This window comes from Staurois parvus, unplaced genomic scaffold, assembly GCF_062004578.1.
Source record: "Staurois parvus isolate SC_StPar_1 unplaced genomic scaffold, SC_StPar_1.0 ptg000572l, whole genome shotgun sequence".
Lineage (NCBI taxonomy): Eukaryota > Metazoa > Chordata > Amphibia > Anura > Ranidae > Staurois > Staurois parvus.
In genome coordinates, this window is record NW_028318368.1 from 1,090,882 (window position 1) to 1,096,992 (window position 6,111).

Consider the following 6,111-nt stretch of genomic DNA (forward strand, 5'->3'; position numbering starts at 1 on the left):
ACTGCAGGGGCTTGCGACTTCTGCTGTGCTCTTTCCCCCATGTTTTTTTGAGTACCCACTGGGTTCTCCTTGCTTAAATATAACAGACAGCAAGCGGAGGGAGGATAGAGAGAAGAGACATTCAAACACTCAGCCTGCCAGTGGAACTGGGGGCGTTATTTATGCTTTCTGTGAGGTCCCTATCCCTGATGTTAGGGCTCCCTGTCTTTCTTCTGGTGCTCTTAATCACTCCTGTTTAGGCAGGGGAGAATTTTCCTCCTCTATGGCAAAATGTTTGGTCAAACCTACTACTTTGTGGGAGTCATCAGGACATAAGGGACATAAACATCACACCTTCCCTTCCCCTGGTCTATTTTGAACTTTAGTGTGGCCACAGACCTGCTGCAGGTAGATCAGGAGGAGGAGGATTTAAAATAGGGGGTGCTCTTTCTTCTGAAACTGAGCATTCATCTAGGAAACAAACTGCTTTGGCTGTTATTTCTCCCAAGCTCAAAGATACCATCTCTGTCCTTGGTGACAAGGTGTGATCCTATCTTATTTGGAGACTCCATCCTAAAGTTGCCAGTATGGGTTGCTAAAAGGCTGCAAAATCACCCAAAACTTTTCCCATGCACTCTATGTTTGAGGATGTTGGATATGGGGTCTGTATCCCCTAAGGTTTTTTTTTTCAGCAGTACCCTATGGAGGAAGTGTTTAGTAAGATAATAATTTTGCTTCGCCATATTTGTTATGTTAAAATGATTTGTTTTTGGAATTCGTTTTGTATTATCATGTTTGTTTTGTATTTGCTTCGTATATTCGTTCTGTTCTGTAATGATTCATATTTTGGAAGTTACTGTATTTTGGAACATTGGTTATATTTGTTTTAACCTGTTAATTTGTTATTTCTAAAGATTACTTATGCACTCCGTTTGGGTTGGATGGAGGTGGATCCATCAGAATCTCCGAATCATAAAATAAAATAATGGAACAAAATTAATTTTGGATTCATCCAATGTGTTATGATTAGGATATTCTGATGGATCCACCTCCATCCAACCAAAAACACAATAAGTCATCATCTTATTTCACTTATACCCTACTGTGTGTATTGCAATATTTTTCCATTTTTAATATGTAGTGCATTTTTTTATAATAATGAAATAAATAATTAAATAATTATTAATTAATAATAATGAAAAAATCGAAATGGATCAGAATCAATTCAAATAATTTGTTATGTTGTTATTATTTCAGATGCTAGATGTAAATTAATTTTTTGTTTTTGTTGAAATTCGTTACTATTGGGATTCAGAGATTTGTATACATCTGAATCTCCAAATAACAAAAATTTTGTCTAAATTTTGATTTGTAATGAAACAAATCGCACATCTAGATGGTACTTTCTGTGGCTATTTCTATTGCCTGGCTTAACAAGTCCTTAACGATCATAGTGCAGCATGTTATGATAGGGATTTTTTTCCCCCCCTTTTATACTTACCTAGGTGGATGGATCATTGGTCCAATGCTGCATCTGTCCCCTTACGGCTCTAAGTGTGAGAACTTGGCGATCACATGACCGCTGATCGCTGAGTTCCCACAGCTGCTCTGAGTTGCTCTGTCAGTCACCGCTGTCTGCTCTGTTCCCCCCCAGTGCTCACTGGAGCGCTGGCTGTGGAACAGTAGGGAGCGGCTGGCTCAGGCTCTCAGCGCCTTCAATGAGAGAATGAGCCAGGTGCCGCTCCAGAAGACTCCTGACTTTAAAGTTGGGCTCTTTTCCCAGCCTGGACCGGCTGAGTAACGACAGCCGTCAGCAGACTTCATTCTGGAACTTCTTCCTACTGCTCATATTGCATTACCATTTTTGTCAACTTCCTACAGCAGTTGTCCAGGGTAGGCCTTTCTGGACATCCTGTTGCTCAAGTATTGGTTAGAGGAGCTGGAAAAAAACGCGTTTTGTACAATCATCTGAAAATGTTACGTCTTGAAGAAGAACATCTCTTTGGTGAACATATACGCTCCTTTATTAAGAATGTCACTGGTGATAAGAGCATGCATTTTCCCACTGTGAAACACTGCCCCTGTTGGTCCAGGGAAAAGTTGTGTATGGAGTGTACGTACTTCATACAGTAGGTTTTTCATAAGATACACTTGTGGCAATGAAAGGTCTGCAGCAGTATACAGAGGAATAAGCACTGGTGGCACCTTGTTTCCCCCCTGGGTTTCATTCGTCTTTGCCCTTGGGGCTGTGATTGGGCATGTCTGCAGGTCTGTGCAGTACCAGTGTGGTCTCTCTACTAGCCAGGAGGCTAAATAACTTTCATTGGATTTTGGACTGTAATTGTTACTGCTATGAGAGAACCTTTTGTTTTAGTCATGTTTTTCTGATGATGAACAAACGTGGGCAGGAAGCCGTTAAAGGATAATTTCACCTTTGGAACATGTTACATGTTCCACCCATTTTTAGGCTGGAACATGTAACACTTTCTAGTATCTACAACTTCTCCATCCAATCCCCCCTTCCTGTGACAGCAGGCAGGGGTTCCGATCGCAGGTGCTCTGCAGGCTCCTTAAAAAAAAATAAATAAATGTACATTTTTGTATTTTTTTTTTTCAAAAGGTGAACTTAGCCTTTAAACACACTTTGTTGTTTGGATTACCTCTCTGCAAGCTCTCTGCTTAAAGTGGAACTCCACAATTGGTGCTCGGATACAGACAATCACTCTTCTGATCCCTATTGAAAGGCAGGTTTGCTTAATGCAAATTGTATGTAACTGGTGTTAAAATGCATTGAGATAAGAATAGTTTGTATCAGCAGTGATTTAAAAGGACAGTGTGACATTTTGCTGAATCTCTAAAACTGCTGTTTGTGTCCTGATTTAAAAGAGAAGTTCAGGTTTCATATAAAAAAAAATGTACTCCCCTAGGTGGATGCAACATCTGTCTAGCTCTAAGACCGGGAACTGAGCGATCAAGCACTGGTGATTGCTCAGCTCTCATTCTTCAGGCTTCAGAGAATCAGTGACTGTCAGTCACCTGCTCTCTGCTCTGCCCCTCCAGCACTCGCTGGAGCACTGGGATGCATCTGGCTCAGCCTCTCAGCAATTCTCTGAGAAGCTAAGCCAGCTGCCGGTCCAGGAATCTTGGTGGATCTCGAATGTATGGTTGGGATCTTTTCAGGGTCTGGACTGGCTATGTGTTGTCAGCCGACAGTGGGCTTTAACCCACTGTCGGCTGAAGACAGGTCACAGGAGTGCAGAACAAACTGAGCTCCTAGGATCCATAGAAGTACAGCCAAAAAAGCTTTGGCTATACTTCTCCTTTAATAGCCACTGTGATCCTGCTAGCAGCAGACTGTGTCTGTACCACTCAAAGGCACAGTATACTTCTGTGCATAATTTGAATTATCAGCATGGAGGGCTTGTATCTGTTGAACCGCCTTATATTCGGCCCGTGTGTACGAGCCCTTACAAAAGTATGAGAAAATATGAATGTAAACAATGGAAGTCCGGTAGCTCCAGAGCTCGAGAATGTGTTCCCTCATATTGCAGTTCATCATGACCTGTTTTATCAGAATGACAAAATTCAAGGTGTAGCTAAGGAACAATTTGTGGTGCCAGGTCCTTTAAGAAGATGGTGTTGGAGTTGGCCCATACACATCCCCTGGGGGTGACTTGGCAAATGAAAAGACCAAAGATTATATTTTACAGTGTTTGTTTTGGCCCAGGATCATACAGAAGTGAAAATCTACTGTGAGTCTTGTCCAGAGTGTCAAAAGTCAGCCCCCATGTCCCGTGACTGAGCTTTCTTTTGGCTGAATTGTAAAAGCCCTGATATGGCCAATAGTTAAGTTCAACAGAGGCTGTCACAACATCCTAGTGGGTATGCACTATGCTATTCACTAGCCTGATGTTATTCCTTTAAGAAATACTTCCTCCAAGAATGTCACCAGAAAATTGTTCCACATTTACCCGCACAGGGATTCCAAGAGAAGTCCTAGTTGATCACGGGACTCCCTTTATGTTGAAAGCAATAAATGAGTTGTGCAAATTGTTGAATATTAAGCACTTGCACACGTCGATTTACCACTCTCAGATGGATGGTTTGGTAGAAAGGTTTAATAAAACCCACAAAAGAATGCTAAAGAAGGTGATGGATAAAGATTGGTATTTTTGTTGTTTGTGTTTAGAGAAGGTCCACAGTCTTCACAGGTTTTTCACCCTTTGAACTTTTGAAAGGGAGGCATTCCCAAGGGATGCTAGATATTGCAAAAGAAACCTGGGAAACTGAAACCACCCCATACTGGAGCATATTTGCGGGCCATGCAAGACAAAATTGTCTGAGAACACATGCAGCAAGCAGAGGAAGCGCAGTTGAGTGTACATACAGTAGCTACAAAGTTTTAACTTTCCACCTGGGGAATCGTGCACTCACTAAAATATTGGAATTGGTTGCGGAGGTAAACTATAAGGTGTACCAACCAGACAAGCAGAAAAAGGATCTATTATGTAAATTTAATCAAAACCTGGAAAGATATAGAAGCCCTCAAAACCCTAGATAATAAGCCCCCAAAGCAAGAGTATGGCAAAAGGAGGTTCAGATATCTGTGTCTATGTAGGAAGCACAAAGTTGAGTGTACATAGTTCTACAAAGGTTTAAACTTTCCACCCAGCGGGATCCTGTACTCATTTAGTTCCCAGAGTGGAAAGTAAGTTTCTACTTAATTGTCAAGGACCCTATGAAATATTGGAATTGGTTTCAGAGGTAAACTATAAGGTGTACCAACCAGACAAGCAGAAAAAGGAACAGATCTATTAAGTAAATTTAATCAAAACCTGGAAATATAGAGAAGCTTTCAAAGCCCTGGATGATAAGCCCCCAAAGAAAGAGGAAGGTACAGGAGGTTCAGATATCTGACTCCATGTCTGTAGCACAACAACAAGAGATGAGGGAGTTTCTACAGTGTAGTAAAGATTTCTTCTTAAAGTTGCCATGCGGCACAAATATAATTAAACATGACATTTTGGGCTCCCATTGCATTCTAGCGGAAGATGGATGAAATTCTAAGCCCACATCAACACTTTGCAGTGTCCTGTCTAGATAAGTTGGTTATTTTAATCCCAGACTCAAAAACTCAACTGCCTAAAGTGCAGGCTGTCCTGAATTCCATTAGAAAAGCAGGCTTTACAGCAAAGAAGTGTTCCATAGGTTTAGAGGGGGCCCATTATTTAGGATACACCACTGGGATGCCTCAGGTGTAGGGCTGGGGGCTGTGTTGTCCCAAGTGGTAGGTAGAGAAGAATTCATGGCAGTCTATTTGAGTCAGAAGCTGAAACCAGCAAAGAAAAATTATAGTATTGGGGAGCGAGAGTGTTTGGCCATTAGGTGGGCTTTAAAGTGTTAATAAACCCACAACAGTAAAATCAGTCTGTATATTCAGTAAATCATGCTTGTTATACTCACTGTGGAACCTAAGGGGTTAATCCTCTACATTGTGTAAAACCGCTGTTTGATCCTGACTTCTCTGATCCTTCCCTTCCAGTGTCTCCCTCTTATCTCCTGATAAGACATATCATGTGGAGTCACTGGACAAGCTCAGTTTGGTGTGTATTGCTAGAGAGGTTTTCTTTTTTTCTTGGGAGAGTGCATGTGATCAGCACAGGGCCAGTCGGTATTGTCCAGACAGAGGTCAGGGGTCCTGCATCTTCCTACAAGCTTTAACATGTGCTCGGCTGGCCACTGATAAAAGTCACAAGACTGTTCTAACTGCTGATGAGAAAAGGTATTTAGCAGTTCATATTACTAAAATTATTGCACTTTCATGTTCTGTATGCTGTAGGAGACCAGATATAGTAAATGCAGGGTCCAGGGTTTAGCAACACTTTAAGTTGAGCTCAGGAGCTTTGGCAAAAAAAAACACCAAAAGTTCCTAAACTCGCATTTAGGAGCTGCAGTGTGCACAAGGCCTAATGTATCTGTTAAAATCATCATAAATTATCACTGTGTAAAATACACATACATGTTACTATAAATGCTATTAAATGGAACAATGTATAATGTACATAAAATCTGTACCATCATAAACCATACAAGACAAAAAAACAAACTAATATGTATATACTGTAAGTAAAA